The sequence below is a fragment of the Nannospalax galili genome, unplaced genomic scaffold (genome assembly GCF_000622305.1).
Source record: "Nannospalax galili isolate Female #2095 unplaced genomic scaffold, S.galili_v1.0 scaffold312, whole genome shotgun sequence".
NCBI classification, from domain to species: Eukaryota; Metazoa; Chordata; class Mammalia; order Rodentia; family Spalacidae; genus Nannospalax; species Nannospalax galili.
The window spans coordinates 956,460-974,973 of record NW_008335967.1 but is presented as its reverse complement, the minus strand read 5'-3'; the positions used below and the strand labels follow the sequence as shown (position 1 = coordinate 974,973).

Genomic DNA, 18,514 nt, shown 5'->3' with positions numbered 1-18,514 from the left:
ATTATAAAAGCTTTACAAAACTGTGACTACATTGAAACCATTATTTGAGGCAACCTGAATCTTTGTTTCTGGGTCATGGTCACTGATGCTTGGTTTCAGAATAACCAATTTTTTTTTTGAGACATGATCTGTGTTTTTGCATGAGCACCTACTTGATCTAGTATAGTTTATTCCAAAATAAGGTAGCAATCAAGTTAAATAAAATGACTGTGAGGTCAGAGGTGGTGTAACACTGCTGAGACCAAACAGCAGGGGTGGAAAGAGGAGGGCTGTCACCATGGGTTATGCAGTTAGGCAAGAAATCTAGAGCATCAGGACCTGTATATCCTGGGCATATGGTACAGAAAGACTTTACAGGATTGTTTTAATAGAGCCCATTTACTGATCAAAAAAATGTATGAAGATATTATGGAGGAAGGCGGTCAGCCTAGCCTGTGTTGCATTCTCCCCCACCCCTTGATTTCACGTACTCTCTGTCATAAAGCACTGCCCTAAATTCTCCCAGTATTAAAGCTCTAAGAAAACCCAGTTGCATATGTGTTTAAAAAGTAAAAATGAACAACTAAAATGATGATTTCTTCTACACTTTTATTCTCAACCTTTAATCGTGATTTGACAATTGTGACATTGTCACTTCATTTTGGATTGCTTATAAGAGGTTAGCAAGGGGCTGCAGAGGTGGCTCAGTGGTTAAGAGCACATACTGCTCTTGCAGAAGATCTGAGTTTGGCTCTCAGTTCCCTGGCTGGGCTGTTCACATCCTATAACTCCAGTTCCAGGGACTCTGATGCATCACATACAAAGTTTTTATCTTCTGTTCAGAAGGATACAGGAAAGTACCTTACTAACCCTTAGGTAAGAAGAGAGATGTATTCATAAGGATAATGAATTGGAATTAATTGAGAAAGTCGGTTGCTGTTTACTTTGAAGTAATCTCAGGTTACAGAAAAAAAATGCAAGTGGAACATAAACAAGTTATTTTTCCTGAACCACTTAGGGTAAGTGCTGATGTAGTGCTCTATTACCTTCTACTAGTTTAGTGTGAATTTCTTACAAACCATTATAATCATAATATAACCATCAAAACCGAGTAAATTACAGTGTTTCATGACTATCGTTGGAATCCTAAGACCTCCTTTGATTGTCATGGGTCTTTAGTCTTCTTCATTTTTGAGCAGTTCTTCAGTCTTTATTTTTGATGAATTTGGCGCAAACTGGTGATTCTGTAGTTTGTCTTTAAGTTCAATTTTCTACTTATGATTTGATTCAGATGATATATCTTTGGTAGTAACATTGCAGAAGCAATACTGTCTTCTCATATCTTACGACCATCAGATGATACATGATTTTTGACTTAACCTGTGGCTGATGGTCACTCTGGTAACTAAGGTTATTATTTACTAATTTATATTCCACCCCTGAAGATCCTCCTTTTCTCTTTGTAATTAATACATATTTTTCAGGTGGTTATTTTTAATATTTTATTTATTATTTTTATTTCATGTGTATTAGTATTTTTGCCTACATGTGCACCACATGCGTACACTATCCCACAGAAGCCAGAAGAGGGTTAAGATCCCCTGGAACTAGAGTTATAGACAGCTATTAGCTGCCATTTGGGTGCTGGGACTCAAACCCGGGTCCTCTGGAAGAACAGGCAAGTGTTCTCAACCATCAAGCCATCTCTACAACCCCAGGGATTTCTCTTGAAACTTTGAAAAATCCTATTCCTTATCAAATGTTACATTATCAAGTTAAATCCCCAAATCACAAGGATAATAGTTTATCTATACATTTCCACTTGTCACCTGACCTTATCAGAACTTTAAATTTAGGAAGAAAACCAGGGTTCGAAAATAATCTTATAAAAGGCATGAGTTTAGGCTCTTGAAGGAGCTGTTTGAAATAGCTCTCCTTATCTATCAGAAATAGCCACAGTAAATCCTAGTCTACTTTAACAGAACATTTTAGCATCTCCAGGGTTGAAAGAAATTGAAATGGGGGTATGTGATAGTTTGAATAGGGGGTTGGAGGACCAACAGAAATCATAATAAAAATTCAGAATATCTGTAGCCATAAACAGTAGAACAAACCTTCAGTCCTGAATCATGTTCTCTAAAGCCAGGTGGACCAGTGTCCTCAGGGATGAGTCTTAATATTCAGTCTCATTTTAATGTTCCTCTTAAGAAATGTAGAAAGGTTGCTGGAAACAATCTATAATATGGATTTAGAGAAACTGGTATTCTGGAACAAATTTCCATTACCTTCATCAATTGAAAGAACATTAGAATTCAGTAAGTGGCTTTGCAGAAGACAGATTATGTTGGGGTGAGTCCAGCACCAATTTCCAAATAATGTTTAAGATGGCTGTGTGGAAATTCCCTTTTTTTCCTGTTAGGGTTACTATGGTTACAGCATTGTGTTCTGGGTCCCTGACTCCTATCTGTTACTATCATATCAGGTCAGACTAAAGAGCCTTACACTTGACTTCCACAACTTCACAAAGCAATGTATAAGCAAATGTTCACTCCAGTGGATACATGCTTTCTTTTCGATTTGTCTCATCTATGAGTCTTTTGAGGTGTTCTCAATACTCAGACTTCAGAAGTGTCCTTCATAGTCCCTCTCTTGTCTTTCTGTAGAATTAATTGGTTGTGCTATCATCCAGCATTTACTACTTGCTTTACCTTCTTTTGTGTTATTCTAAGTTATTAAGTTTCATAAGTACATGAATACATTTTTCTTACCAACAGTGCAAACCTTTTTGGGGAGAAGGAGGTGCCTTACTTGGACATCTTTGACCTTTCCACTGCACTAGACAAATCACAGCTAAATTTTATTTCCATATTATAAGAGGACAGGTGTTATAAGAAAAAAATGTTTTGTTCTCAGTTATGCTTCAGTTGGATTATCCAGACAGAGATAGTTCTTTGTTTTACAAGGGAAATTAAGGCCCTAAAAGATGACAAGGTTTACCTGGTTGTATTTTGGTGATGTAACCAGAAGTAGGCTTTCAGATTTTCTGATTCTTTGTTCACTCCCCTCCCTTTAGTCTACTGTGTATCTCATAGATATTTTGACCCACTATTAGGCAAAACCATTTTGCAAATGATCTGGAACTGATTGAAGTTCTAGTATCCAAAATTGAGTAAATGCCTCAAAATCTTCACTCATCAAATGTTCTTCAAGGGAGTTTTGCCACCACCATTCACACAGAAGCATAAGTTAAAAAAGCAGACACATGCACAAATCCCCTCAGACTCATCCTGTATTTTGTAGTGTACTTGTCTAGTAGTCCCAGAGTTTGGGGTTAAAAGTTGAGATCTTTAGTTCATTTGGACTTGATTTTGTGTAAGGTGAGAGATAAGAATCTAGTTTTATTTTTTAATATTCAACATATCCACTTTTCCCAGAACTATTTGTTGAAGATGCTGTCTTTTCTCCAGTCTGTAGTTTTGGCCTCTTTGTCAAAAGGCAGGTGACTATAGTTATGTGGGCTATCTGGGTGTTCTGTTCCATTCATTGATGTGCATATCTGTTTTTATGTCAGTACCATGCTGTTTCTGCTGTGGCTGTATAGTATAAGTTATGTAGTATAAGTTGTAATGAGGTACCATGATACTTCTAGCAGTATTCTTTATGCTCAGGATTGCTTTGGTTATCTGGGGTCTTGGGTGATTTCACATGAACTTTAAAACTGTTTTTATGTATCTGTGAAGAATAGCATTGGGATTTTCTGGGGATTGCATTGAATCTGTAGATTGCTTTTGGTAGGATGGCCATTTTTGTAATCTTAATTCTTCCAATCTATGAGTATGAGAGGTCTTTCCATCTAATATGTACCTCAATTCTCAATTTCTTTCTTCAATTCTCAATTTCTTTCTTCAGTGTTTCAAAGTTTTCATTGTACAGGTTTTTTTTTTTTGACTCCTTGATTAGGTTTATCCCAAAGTGTTTTATCTTTATTTTTATCTTTTTACTCTGTGTGTGTGTTGTGTATGTGTGTGTGGTTAATGCACACCAGTGTGTGGGTGCATAGACATGGAGGCCAGAAGAAGATGTCAGATGTCTTCTTCTACCACTAACTGCCTTACTCCCTTGAGACTGGGTCTCTCACTGAACAAGAAACTTCTTTTGGTTATGCTGGCTAGTCAGTGAGTTCCTGGGACCTGATTGTCTTCATCAAAGGTAGGGTTATGGGCCTGTGCAGCCATGCCTGGCTTTTTTGGGGATGCTGGGGATTTGAACTCAGATCTTTATGCTTATACAAAGAGTGCTTTTCCCCACTGAACCATCTCCCCAGAACCTATTTAACTTTTTTGCTGCTGCTGTGAATGGGATTATTGATATAGATTCTTTCTCAGTATGGTTGTCAGTATATAGAAAGGATACTTTGGTGGCTAATATCAATTGTCAATTTGATAAAATCTAGAATCACATAGGAGATGGGTCTCTGGGCATACTCATGGAAGATTATCTTCATTAGGTTAATAGATGTGGGAAGACCCACCCACTATGGGTTGAACCATGCCCTGGGATGGGATCCTGGGCTGTATGAAAAGGAGAAAGTGATCTGGGCACAACTTTCTATCATTCTCTGCTTCCCAAACACAGATGCAATGTGACCAGCTGACTCAAGCACCTGTGACCAGGTCTTCAGTGCCATGTCAGACTGCACCCTTGAGCTGTAAACCAAAGTAAATCCTTCCTTAAGTTGCTTTGGTCAGTTTTTTTTTTTATCACAGCAACAGGGAAAGTAACCAAGACAGCTACTGAGTTTTGTATGTTCATATGACATCCTGACATTTTGCTGGAAGTCATATCATCTGTAGTTTTTTGGTGGCATCTTATATATAGAATCATATTACCTGCATTCAAGAGTACTTAACTTCTTCTCTTTCTATTTTGTACTGGCTTATTTCCTTCACTGTTCTTATTGCTCTAGCTATCACTGTATTAAATAAGAATAGAGAGAATAAACACATTTTCTGGTTCCTGATTTTAGGGAATGATTTATGTTTTTCATCAGTTAATATATTGACTATAGGTTTCTCATAAATAACCTTTTCCACAAATCTGAATCTTTATTGTTCTGAAATAAATGTTAAACAAAGCCATCAATATTCAGTCTCAGAAGACATGTAACTTAATGCTCATCATATGTAACAAAACTACTTTAAATAAAGGAAAAAATGTGCCATGAGAAATCTTTTCTTTTTCAATTAATTTTTTATTATATGTAAACACATATTTTGCTTGCAAGCATATAAATGTACCACGTGCATGCAGTGTCCACAGAGGCCTGAAGAGGGCATCAGAGCCCCTGGAACTGTAGTTACAGATAGTTGTTAGCCACCATGTGGGTTCAAGGAACCAAACCTGGGTCCTCTGCAAGAGCAGACAATGCTCTTAATGGCTGAGCCAGCTCTCTAGCCCTAAGTCTTTCATAAGTGAAAATGTACTGTTTATGCATTCTGCCCTCATCCTATTTACTAGTATATACTTGAGAACGAGAACGTTTCCATTTTCTTCATAATAATTCTTGCTATGTTTGATTTTTTGCCACTGAAAAATTCAGCAAGAACACCATTTTTCATCATAGTTACTAATATCGATATGAACTGTTATGCCTGCATGTATGTAAGTGTACCCATGTTGTGCAAGGCCCACAGAGGACAGAAGAGGGCGCCAAACCTGAGTCCTTTGCAAGAATAGCCAGTGTGCTTAACTACTGAGCTATGTCTCCAGCCCCTAATCATGTGTTTTTGTCTATTTATGTGATGAATTACATTTATTTACATATGTTGAACCATCCCTACCTCTCTGGAATGAAGCCAATTGGATCATGATGAACGATCTTTTTGAAGTTTTCTTGAATTCTATTTGTAAGTATGTTATTGAGAATTTTTGTATCTATGTTCATCAGAGAGACTGGCCTATAATGTTGTTCCCCCTCTGTCTCTGTTTAGTGTTGCTATCATTGTAATCCCTACTTTATAAAAATATTTTGGAAGCCTTCCCTTCTCTTCTATTTATGGACAAATTAAGGAGCATTATTTTTGGTTCTTAAAAGCCCCGGTAGTGCTGAGTGTGGTGGTATATGCCTTTAATCCCAGTACTCAGGAGGCAGAGGCAAGCGGATCTCTGTGAGTTTGAGGCCAGCCTGGTCTATATAGCGAGTTCCAGGCCTGCATCAATCTTGTGATTTCTTATTAATATATTTATTTGTCTCATTTGGTTTAATAATTGTAGGTCATTCGCACCTTAAATTTATCAATTTCTTCAACAGTTTTCAATTTGGTAGATTATAGGTTTTTAAGGTGTGTCCTTATGATTTTCTGGGTTTTGTTATCTTTTTAGTGTTTCCCTTTTAACCTCTAATCTTATTGAGTCTTTTATTCTTTGATTAATTTGGCTTACGGATTTCAATCTTTTTATTTCTTCACAGATTCAACTCTTGTTTCATTAGGATTTTTCTTGTTGGTTGTAGTGGTTTTTGTTTCTATTTCATTGTTTTTTTTTTTCCCTGATTTTAATTATTCCTTACCAACTACTAGTTTTGGGTTTGGTTTGTTATTGTTTTTCCAAGCCTTTAAGATGCATCAGTATTTGGGATTTCTTGGATTTTTTTTTTCTTTTTGATGTGGGCACTTAGAACTGTAAGTGTATCCCATAGGTTTTGGCAGGTTCTGTTTTTGTTTTCATTCAATTTTAGGAACATCTTAATTTCCTTCTTGATTTCTCTAGTAATCCATTCATTATTCAATAGTGTGTTGTTTAATCTCCATCAGTTTGTGTATTTTCTGTAGTTTCTCTTGCTGTTGATTTCTAGATTTATTTCATTATGATTGGATTGAATAAAATATGTTATTTCAATTTTCCTATATTTTTTGAGACACAATTTGTGTTCTAATATGTGGCCTGATTTAGAGTAATTCTCATGGAATACTGAGAAGAATGTGCATTCTGTAGTGTTTAGGTGGAATGTGCTATAGATATCTATTAAGTCCATTTGGTCTATCATGTCATTTAACCATAGTGTTTCTTATTTACTTTCTGTCTTCATGACCTGTCTGTTGTTGAGAGTGGGATATTGAAGTCATGTCCTATTGCTGTTTTTATATCCAGTGTTGTTCTATGATATTGGTTTCACCTGGATTTGACATGTAGCTGTTTAGAATGTAATGATCTCTTTGTGGACTGTTACCTTAATCAGTGTGAAGTAGCTTTCCTTATCTCTTCTGACAGGTTCTGAATTCTGTTTGTCAGATACTAGATAGTGGCACCTGCTTATTTCCTTATTCTATTTGTTTGGAATACCTTTGCCTCTCCTTTCAGTATAAGGTAATGTCTTAGTCTTTATTTGCTTAACAACCATACTAGCATCTTTTTTTTTTTTCTTCTGTAGCCCTTTGAATGTGTTCACACCTCTCTTTGGTCTGAAGTAGTCCTTGGAATATCCTCTGTAGTGTTGGCTTAGTGGTTATGAATTGCTTAATCCTGGGTTTATCTTTCAATTATGACAGGTAATTTTACTGGATATAATAGTTTGGGTAGGTAGCTGTCGACTTTCAGAATTTGAAATACATTAGTCCATGCCCTTTTGATTTTTATTTTGCTATTTTAAAATTATTTGTTATTTATTTATTTGCGTGTGTGTATTCACACACAAGCCCAAGTTGAGGGACTAGTGCTGCCCTTCTAAAGAAGGATATTACCCACCTCAGTTGACCCAATCAACTATCTCTCATAGATACAACAGGAAACTAACCTAATCTAAATCCCTTACAGGTTTGCCTAGAGGCTTGTCTCCAGGTGATTCTAGATTTTGTCAAATTGATAGTCAGCACTAGCCAGCACAGTCTCACCCCTTATTGACCTCATACCCAAACCCATCACATTTAAGACATAATCTTCCATCTTTTATTCCTATGATCTCATGGACATCTTAAAATGCAAAATTACATTTAGTTAAACTTTAAAATTCCCCGTAATCTTTAACAATTCCAACTGTTTAAAAGCCCAAAGTTTAAGTCTCATCTGAGACTCAAGGCACTCTCTAATTGTGAGTTCCTATGAAATAAAAAGTTAGGGACTGGAGAGATGGCTCAGTAGTTAAGAGTACTGGCTGCTCTTGCAGAAGACCTGGGTTCGAATCCCAGCACCGACATGGTTGCTAACAACCATCTGTAACTCCAGTTCCAGGGAATCTAATGCCCTCTTCTGTCCTCCCTACATGGCTGCTCCAAACTGTCCTTAACTCCAGTTCCAGGGGAATCTGAAGCCCTCTTCTGATCTCCTTGGGCACTGTACAACAGGGGTGCATTTACATACATGCAGTGCAGGCAATACACTCATACCCATAAAAATAAATAAATAAAATAAATATAAATAAAATAAAAGGTTATAGGGTCTGGAGAGATCGCTCCATGTTTAAGATTTTGCAGAGGACTGGGGTTGCATTTCTAGCACATACATGGCAGCTCAAAACCACCTCTAACTTGAGTTCCAGGGAATCCTGTACCCTCTTCTGGCCTCCATGGGCTCCTGCATGCATATAGTACACATAAACTCATGTGTACATGCACACACATACAAATAAATGTGTAAAAAATCTTTCTAAAAAACCAAGTTACATACTTCCAATGTGTAATGCCACAGAATAAACATTTCTATTCCAGAAGAAAGAGTGGGGTCATAGCAAAGAATTATCAGCCTAAAGCATGACTAAAATATAGCAGGGAAAACACCAAATCCTGCAGCTTCATGCCTACATTTCAGGCTCATGATAGAATCATCTGGGCTCCAAAGGGCTTGGGTAACACCATCCCTGCATCTCTGCCACCTGAAGCACAGGTAGTCTCTCTCTTGGGCCAGATCCACTCTATACATGAAGCTTTCCTTGATGGTTGTTCATGGTCCTGTCACCTCAAAAATCCTAGGGTCCCCATTTCAACTTAGGCTTTGCCTCCACAGCTCCACACAATGATCTCTCAGTGGCTCCTTGCAGGGACTCTGACCCCTGAAACACATTGCCCTGACCCCAGTGGCTCTCTGGAGCTATAGAGAAAACCTCCATTACCCTTTCATTCTTGTATGTTTCATGCTTAAAACCAGAAACACATGGATAATGCTGCCAAGTTTTGCTGCCAGCTAAACTGGTATAGTCTGCCCCCTTGGGCCATAGCTGCATCGACTTCTGTGTGCTGACTCACTATAAGGAATCTCCTGAAGTCAGAGTCACAAAATATGTTTAAAAACAAAAAGAAGAGGCATATAAAAAGTGGGCAAAACAAACTCTCAGTAGATTCTCTTTGAAGCCTACTTTTGAAATGCTGTGAAACAAATTTAGGAAGATGAAACTGGAGACATGACTCAGGAAAGATAATTCCAAATTTTATTGAAGTTGGTGACCCACCCTATTTAAATCCTTTTTTTAAAGTTCTCACCTTATTTGATCTAATTCTATAGTTTCTTCTCCCTCTGCTGTTAAATGAAGTTTATGTGTATATATGCAGGAGGCAGGAAGAGTTCAAGGTCATCCTTAGCTATATAGTGAGTCTGAAGCCAGCCTGGGCAACAGGACACCCTGTCTCAAAAACAAACAAACAAAAAAAAAAGCTCTTTTCAGAAAATGGCTTTATGTACAACTTAAATTTTAGGGGATTTAATGACCTTTAATGACCCTTCTGGAAGTCTCCTGTGGTCCAGACCTCAAGTTACTCAATTAGGCTAGAAATAATTCTACTTTAACTAGATATTAGTAGTAATGTGCCAAGAGAGATTTAAGTAGCATTAGTTATACTATATTCAATATGTTAATAGAGTCTTCCTGAATAATAGGGTAATAATATGTGCATGAAGCTGAAAATTGGCTACTATATATGTTTGTTGTATCAATGTGGAGCTACTCACAGCAAAAGAGCTCTGAAATATGGTGTAGTAGATATCATTGTTCATTCACAGATATTTATGGAATTCTGAGTTTGTAATAGGAATTGTTCTAGGCAATGAAGCTAAAAAATTTACAAAAGCTTATACTTTGGTTTATGGAAGCAGGTAAAGAAGGGTAAGAATAATAATGGGTAATAGAATTAAGGAGGTGAAAAACTAAATAGACTGGGATCTGGGAGGTGGTTTAGTTGGTAAAGTGTTTGCTGTGCAGCAAACATGAGAGCCTATGTTTGGTGTAACCTGAAGGTCCTCCATCTGAACACTATGATGCAAGCTATAGTCCCACCTCCTTCCCACGCTCTGAGGAAGGAGTCAAGCAGGTGGAAGCCCATCACCTCTCCCACCCAATCAGTTGACCTTAGCTGCATGAAGAGGAGGTGCCATTGCCATTTTTTGGGAAATGGAACCTTTACCGTGGGTGAACCATGAGCAAAAAGCTGGCAGAGACCAGGAGTGGGATTGAGCTAATGGTGCTTGTGTTTCAAATATGGGGAAGAAAAAGCCTATGAGAATTCATGCCTTTGTAAGTCATCCTTTCCCAGATGTCATAAACTAAGCAAAATCCAAATAGAAGGTATTATGTTGGTTTTGTCAATCTGCATTAGAACCGTGAGACCCTGAGTGAACGAGGGTCTTTCAGGTGGGGAGGGGGAAATTTAGTCCAACATTTGGATTCCCAGAACCCATGTAAAAAGCTAAACATGGTGGCACATGCCTGTAATCCTAAAACTGGAGAATGGAGACAAGAGGATCCCTGGAGCTCACTGACATGATAGTGTTGCCAAATCAGTGAGTGCCAGGTTCTGTATAAGACCCTATCTCAAAAAATAAGGTGGAGAGCAGTAGAGGAAGACACCCAACATCGACCTCTTGCATACATACAAATGTGCATACAAGGATATACACACCACACACACACACACACACATACAGAGGATACTTTGAAAAAGAAATGAAGATCTTCCAGATAAATAGTGCATATTAGTCCCAACAGAAGAATAAAAGTGAGCTCAACTGATACCACTTACATAACTCTTAGAAGTCAGTGTTCTGAAGTCTTGTATGTTAGTTTTGCATCACTCTCACAAAATACATGAGACACACAATTTCAAAGGAGGAAAGATTTATTTTGACTAATGATTTCCAAGGGTCTAGTCTATGGTTGCTTGTCCTCATCACTTTGAGCCCATAGTCATGGCAGAGAGTATACCACACTATGCAGCAAAGTGGCTCATATTGTGGCAATGGAGAGAAGGAGGAGGAGTTCAGGAGGGGGAAAGGGAGAAGGAGAGGAGGAGTAGTTCAGGAGGGGGAAGAGGAGGAGAAGGAGGGGGAAGGAGGGGAGGAGTTCAGGAGGGGGAAGGGGGGAAAGAGGAGGAGTTCAGGAGGGGGAAGAGGAAGAGGAGGGAGGGGGAAGAGGAGGAGGGAGAGAGTTTGAGGTACCAAAGCATCTTACCTGCTCAAGTTTCCACCCCCCACAAACAGCATGAATAGCAAGGCCAAGTCTTAGCAGACAGAACTTAGGGGACACTCCAATTCTAAACTGTAACCTCTTATGAAAAAAACCAATCCTCCTTCACTACTTAGTCTACAAACTCAATCCCATTTAAACATGTATGTAGATTATATATCACGTTTAATTAACTATTCCTAAATTTTGCATTTAGGTACCACCTTTGACATCCCACTATAGTAGATATAGATTCTGCTCTTATATAACAACTTTTTACTGTCTCTAACCCCCCCACATGCATGCACAAATTACTCTCATGCTAAACCCCACCTTCTTAACAAGATTGTATTATATGAATGGTTATATTGTATTTATATTACTTTGACTGGGTAAATGGACTTAGTTACCCCAATATTATTTGGCCTGCCCTATAGTTTTGTACAAACACTCACTGATTTCCTTGCATAATTTTCTCTATGCATATCATTAATTCAGTGGTAATACCTAAATTCTACCCAGTAGATGTGAGTTTTCTTTTAAGATGTTGGACAGATTTGCTATTCTATCAATTATTACTTTCCTGAAGAACTCTATTTCTGAACATTCTGTCCTGTTTTGGGACGGGTGGCCCTCGAGTCTGTAGAGCAGGTGTTGTGCTGGATACTCCTTATCAACTACTGAAGATTCTTTTTGCTTACTTTCTGTCTTGAATTTTACTTACTAATTCTTTCATATGTCAAGTAAATGATAAATTTTCATCCAGAAAAAAATTCTTGACTTCCTTTGATGGCCCTACTTTTCTATAATCCATTTTATAACAGCTTCCTTGGAAAGGATAGAGGAGGTACTTTTTTCAGAACTTGATTCCAAAAAAATGTTCTACCTTACAAATCCTCCCCACTTAGAATTTTGTATCATTTTTGCTTCTTTTTCACATTGTAGCCATTAAGATGTTTAAAGTCATTTTTTAAAGCGGGGCTCTCGATTTTTTGACCAGGCAAGAGATTCTCCTGCTTTTGCCTCCCAAGTAGCTAGAACTACAGGTGTACAGCACCATGCCCAGTGCAAAACATTCTGTCTTTGACCTTGTCTGACTTTCCCTTCTCGTTGGAAAATCTTCCTTTTGTGTTTAAAATTTTTTTGTTTTAAAATAATGTGCTTTGGTGAGTAGCTATTTCTGTTTATTGTTCTAGGCACATGGTGGGTCATTCCATTTGTCTGGTCTATAAAATTTTTCTTGTATTATTTCTTTCAATATTTTAACTTATTTTTCATGGTCTACTTTTCTAAAAACGCCTATTATTTTGATATTGAGCCTCCTGATTATACTGCTATGTCCTGCATAATGACAGACTGCATATTATGGTAGCCCCATAAAACTATAATGGAGCTGAAAAAGTCTTATTGACTAGTGATGAAGCCATGACTACACTATTACACAATGATTGCTCAATAATGGTGATACTGGTATGAGGAAACTGACTACATTGCGAGTCCTAGAAAAGTACAGCACATACAATTACTACATATGTATATAGTATATAATACCTGAAAATGATAATGCGTATGTTCCTGGTTTACGTGCTTATACTATATTTTTGTGATTTTAGAGTGTATGCCTTTATTTACTAAAAGTATTTCATTGTAAAGCAGTTTGCTGTGTTATACTGGTAGTAGCTAAATGCATTCATGTCTACTGTATCACATGAGATTCTTCAAACTTCCAGAGGCCTCACTGAATAATTGAACTCCATGTAGGTTTGCATTAAATATACTATATGGTGTTTCCATAATGATGAAATTGTCTAATGATGTAGTCTTCAGAATATATGTTGTGATGGTTTGATTAAGAACTATCTCCTGGGGCTAGAGCAATGGCTCAGTGGTTAAGAACACTGGCTGCTCTTGTGGATGACCCCAGTTCAATTCCCAGCATCCATATGGCAGCTAACAACCATATGCAACTCTAGTTCCACAGGATCTGACACCCTCTTTTTACCTCTGTAGGCTTTGCACAACAAGGGTGCACTTACATACATGTAGGCACAACACTCAAACACATAAACATATAAAAAGAAATATATCTCCCATAGGCTCATATATTTGAACACTTGGTCCCCAGGTGGTGGTACTGTTTGGGGAGATTTGGGACGTGTGGCCTTGCTGGAGAAAGCACCTCACTGGGTGAGGGCTTTAGGAGTTTATAGCATTGGTTGACTTCCAGTTTGTTCTCTCTGCCTCATGTCTGCAATTCAAGACGTGAGCTCTCAACTTTTGGCTTCTACAGGTATGCTTGTGCCATGCTGCCATGCCTCTCTGCCATGATGGACTCATTCATCTGGAAATAAAAGCCTAAATAAACTCTTCCTTCTATAAGTTGCTTTGGTCAGGGTATTTTATCACAGCAACAGAGGAGTAACTAATATGTATGCCATTAATCAATGTATGGCTATATTAGTGTTCTAGTTTCCATAAGAAAATATTGCAGACTCGGTGGCTTAAACAATAGGAATTTATTTTCTCACAGTTCTAAAGGCTAGACATCTAAGATTAAGGTGCTGGCAGGTTTGGTTTCCCTCGAGGCTTCTGTCTTGCAGATGGTTGCTCTTTGTGTCGGCACATATCCTCTGTGCTTCCCCCTTCCAGGTCTCTTTATTTTTGAACCAGCTGGACTGGACTGCACAGGTCCCACCCTAATGGCATCACTTTAACTTAGTCACTTTTTAAAAATACCTGTCTTCAAATACAGCAATAATCCAAGGTGCTTGGATTAGAGGTTCAATATATAAATTTCAGGAGGGTGTAATTCAGTCCATAATCCCGGGTTAGTCTAATTTGAATTATTTATTTTCTTTTTTTCCCTTTTTGATATTTTGACTCTACTTTTTTTGGGAGATTTATTAAATTTTAACCCTCTAACTTTCCTATTAACTTTTAGTTTCTAATGCCACATTTTAAATTACTGTGACTCTTGTTTTATATTTCTTCACTAAAGCTATATTGTTTTTGTTCTTAGGAATGCAACATAGTCTCTGCTAAGTTAATTAATATAGCTGGCTCCTTTTCTCTAAGTTTTCTTCTGCCTATATAATCTCTGCTTCCTCAAAGTTGCTAATTTCCATTTGTTTATTTAGGTCATTGCCATAGTCTATATGCACATTTCAATTAAATTATTTAAGTTAAAATATAGGTGTTTAAAATACATGCCTTTAATATCAGCCCTAGAGAAGCAGGTGGATTTCAGTGAGTTTGAGGCCAACCTGGTGAACACAGAGAGTTCCAGGCCAGCCGGGGCTACATAATGAGAGCCTGTCTTAACAATAAAAAGTAAATAAATAAAAAACAAAATATGCCTTTAAATGTATTTCATACATTTTAGAATCTGTCAGTTCTATTTTACAAAGCATGTATTTTGTTTCCTTTTCTTGTGTATATGCAACCAAGTCCTTTTGAAATGTATACATCAGTGACCAAAATCGTTTATCATAATGCCTGAAAAGATGAGGTTTGGCAAACTGCTACTAGAGAAAAGAGAAATAGATTCTAAGCAGGTGAAAAGAAAGTACCTGCAAAATTTTGCTGAACATGGGATCCTTTTTCTTGAGGTCACACTGACTCATACATACATAATGGTCATAGTCTTAGGCTTAGATTCTTGTCTGACCTTACTGAAGCTATTTGTAAATAAGGACAAGAGATGTATCACTTGATATTTGACTCAGAACTTCTATACTGGCAATAAGAGTAAATGATTTTTTTCTTAATAGAACCATTCTGATCAGGGTTTGGTGATGTGTGCTTGTAATTGTAGCACTCTGGAGGCAGAAGCAAGACGATCAAGAGTTTAAGGTCTTCCTTGGCTATATTGCTAGTTTGTGACTGGCCTTGGCTACATGAGACTCTATTTCAGACAAAACAAAACAAAAAATGGGTTGGAGGCACAGCTCAGCTTAGTGGTTAAGAGGACGCTGCTCTTGCAAAAGACCAGAGTTCAATTCCCAGCACCCAGGACAGGCAGCTAACAAGTGCCTGTAACTAGATCCAGGGGACCTAACACCCTCTTCTGACCTCCATGGGCACACACACACACACACACACACACACACACACACACACACTCAAACACAGGAAAGCTATCACTTCTCTAACAAATTTTTTAAAAAAAAATTTTTTTTAATGTGTATGCGTGTATTGCCTGCACATACATAAGTGCACCCATGTCGTGCAATGCCCATGGAAGACAGAAGAGGCTGTTGGAGCCCCTGGAACTGGAGTTATGGATAGTTGTTAGCTGCCATGTGGGTGCTGAGATTCAAACCCGGGTCTTCTGCAAGAAGAGCCAGTGTTCTTAACAGCTTAGCCATCACTCCAGCCCAACTTTAACACACTTAATAGCAGAGTTCAACACCATGGCCCAAAGCTCTGGGATCCAGGGCAGCCTGGAGGCTGTGGACTTAGTGTATGGGAAGCAAAGGGAAGCTAACGCAGAGAATGGAAGCTTGCAAAATGATGTCTGTGTTAGAGAATGAATTCTAACATTAAAATAGAAGAAAATGCTTATTTCATATTGACAGAAGATGCTGGATTTATGGGGAGAATGAGTAAATAAATTCACTAATTGTTCTAGTTTGCTCTCTGTTGCTATAATAAAACACTGATCAAAACCACCTTGGGGAGGGTTTATTTGGCTTACAAGTTACATTTCATCATCGAAGGAAGCCAGGGCAGGAACTCAAGTAGGATCCTGGAGGCAGGATCTCAAGCAGAGACCAGAAGGAAAGCTGCTTGCTAGCTTGCTTCCCGTAGCTTGCTACCTTTTTTACATAGCCCAGGCCCACCTGCCCAGGGATGGCACTGCCTACAGTAGTTGGGTCCTCCTACATCGATTAGCAACCATGAAAATGCCCCACAGACTAGTCCATAGGCCAATCTGATGGAGGAAATCTCTCAACTGAGATCCCCTCTTCTCACATATTCTCACAGAGCTTTGCGTCAAATTGACAAAAACTAATCAGCACACTAGTAATGTAGGATAAAAACAAGGTCACCATCTTTAAGTAGGCATTATACACTTGTTGTGTACATACAGCGACACTATTAAAAACCTAAGTTTATCATTTCCTGGACTTTGGGCTGAGGACATATGCAAAAACCCAAGTTTGGGGAGCTTGAACAGAACCACTTATGTGCCACCTAGGATTAATGATGGTTCCTTGTCTATAAGGTTTCTCTGAGATAACTGTTAAGCCAGATTAATATTTTAGAGTTTCTTTTCTTCAGATATATTTCAGAATTGTTTAGGCATGAGAGTAGCTTACATTAAACCTGTTTAGTTTACAAATCTATGTTGGCTTTGGGTCTACTTTCACTTTGATGTTATCCTGTCCGGTACTGCCTGGGTCTTACTTCTCTGGGAATAAAGTGACCTAGTGGGCCCTTACAAGCTCAGGAAGCAGCATGTGCATAGAGGAACTTGCTTCCAAAGGGGAAGAATGCAATTAAAATGTCATCTCCTATGTGTGGAGGCACAGTGTGTGCCCAGGCATTCCCCAAGCAGCAGTTAACTAGAGACCCCCCTAAACAATGACGAGATAGCATCTTCTCTAGCCTAAAATGGACTATTCTAATCTTAGGAGGTATAGCCTATTTACAGGTCATATATTGTCCCTATGGGCCTGTTCCAATAAAGTGCCTGAAGTCTAAAAGGGGTGGAATGTAGGGATTCAAGGCCTTCAGGGTCTGTATATGTTTAGACAACATGGTGATGATTGCCAGAATGGGTCAAAATGGCCAATATTAGACATCTGGAGGACCATGAGCACAAAATGACAGACACCAGATATCCCAGGATGCCAAAAGGAAACAAGATGTAATCTGTTAAATAACCAGTTTCGGCAAGAAGCCATCTTTGTGTGATTTCTTACAAAATGGCTTTGGGACCAAAGGCATGTGCCCTTGCCCAGTGTCCCCTGCCCTGCAGTCTATGTGCTCTTGCCCAGGGAAAATAAAGCATGCCTCAATTGCCAGCAGCTCCTTGAATCATCTTTAATCCTGTCTCCTCACAGCCCTGTGTTCCTAGCCCCCTAACTTGGTCTCTACAATATGGCTCACATTTTATTGCTGACTACCCCCACATTGCCTCCTTTTCAAGGGGAATTTCCCAGTCTCAAGACTTTAATGAGGTAGCTAGTCTCTGTTCTGTATCATGTGCCCCTTTCCTACCCTATCATTGGGTGCAACTGTGGCCTGTGAGACTCCAGGGATGCCATTCATAGGTTTTCTTTTTTCATTAGCTTAAACAAGTGTAAGCTGGATGTATTGAATCTCTTGGGAATTTGGAGTTCCAAAATTGAATGTAGTCAATATCGGTACGAAGCTACATGTTCATAATGTAGGAGTCCAGTTTGTGAATTTGTGGTTTGGCTGCTCCATTCTCAGTGGAACAGTTATCATTTAGGAGGCAGTAGCCATGAGGGAGTCTCTTTCATTTTACAGTATTTTTTTTAGTATATAAACAAATCTGGATTTGATGAGGAGCACATCAAAACACTAACTTGGTTCTTGATAATAACAGATGAAGATCTTCTGTAATACAGTTCTATTTATTGGTAAAAGGGTAAGAAACCCAGACTCACCTCACAGGGAGGAGTTCCTGGTCTAGAGATTCAGAAGACTGTAGAAGATTATTTCTTTTTTACAACCTTGAGCCCTCAGGAATTCCTAATAAAGCACAGTTGTCTAAATTCCCTTTATTTACGTTCTCTCTATCCACCATCCACACTCTTCTTCAATGCAGTCTTTCTCATTTTCATCCATCTATCTACCTCATTCATCCTGTTTCTTTCCACTCTGAATCTGAGGCATATTCACACTTTTAAATAGGTTCACAAATTTCTAAGGACTACTTCCAAATCCTAGAAAATATTTTTATTTTAGAATGCGTTGTTAGGAGCAAATCAGTGCCTTATTCTGTCTCATATAACAATAACTAAATTCTACCGGCAGCTCTACATGGATTATTGCTGTGGGTTTCCACACAATCAGAATATTAGATTACTATCAGTTCCCTTTATTCTGCTGAGGGAAGGGCAGCAACAAATCTTTTAT

General features: G+C 38.3%; 1 protein-coding gene across 1 annotated transcript in view; it reads left to right on the top strand.

The window, feature by feature from the left end:
• Dnajb9 (DnaJ heat shock protein family (Hsp40) member B9) overlaps positions 1-18,514 on the top strand; it is a 50,066-nt gene that overhangs the window by 15,115 nt on the left and 16,437 nt on the right. The window lies entirely within an intron of this gene.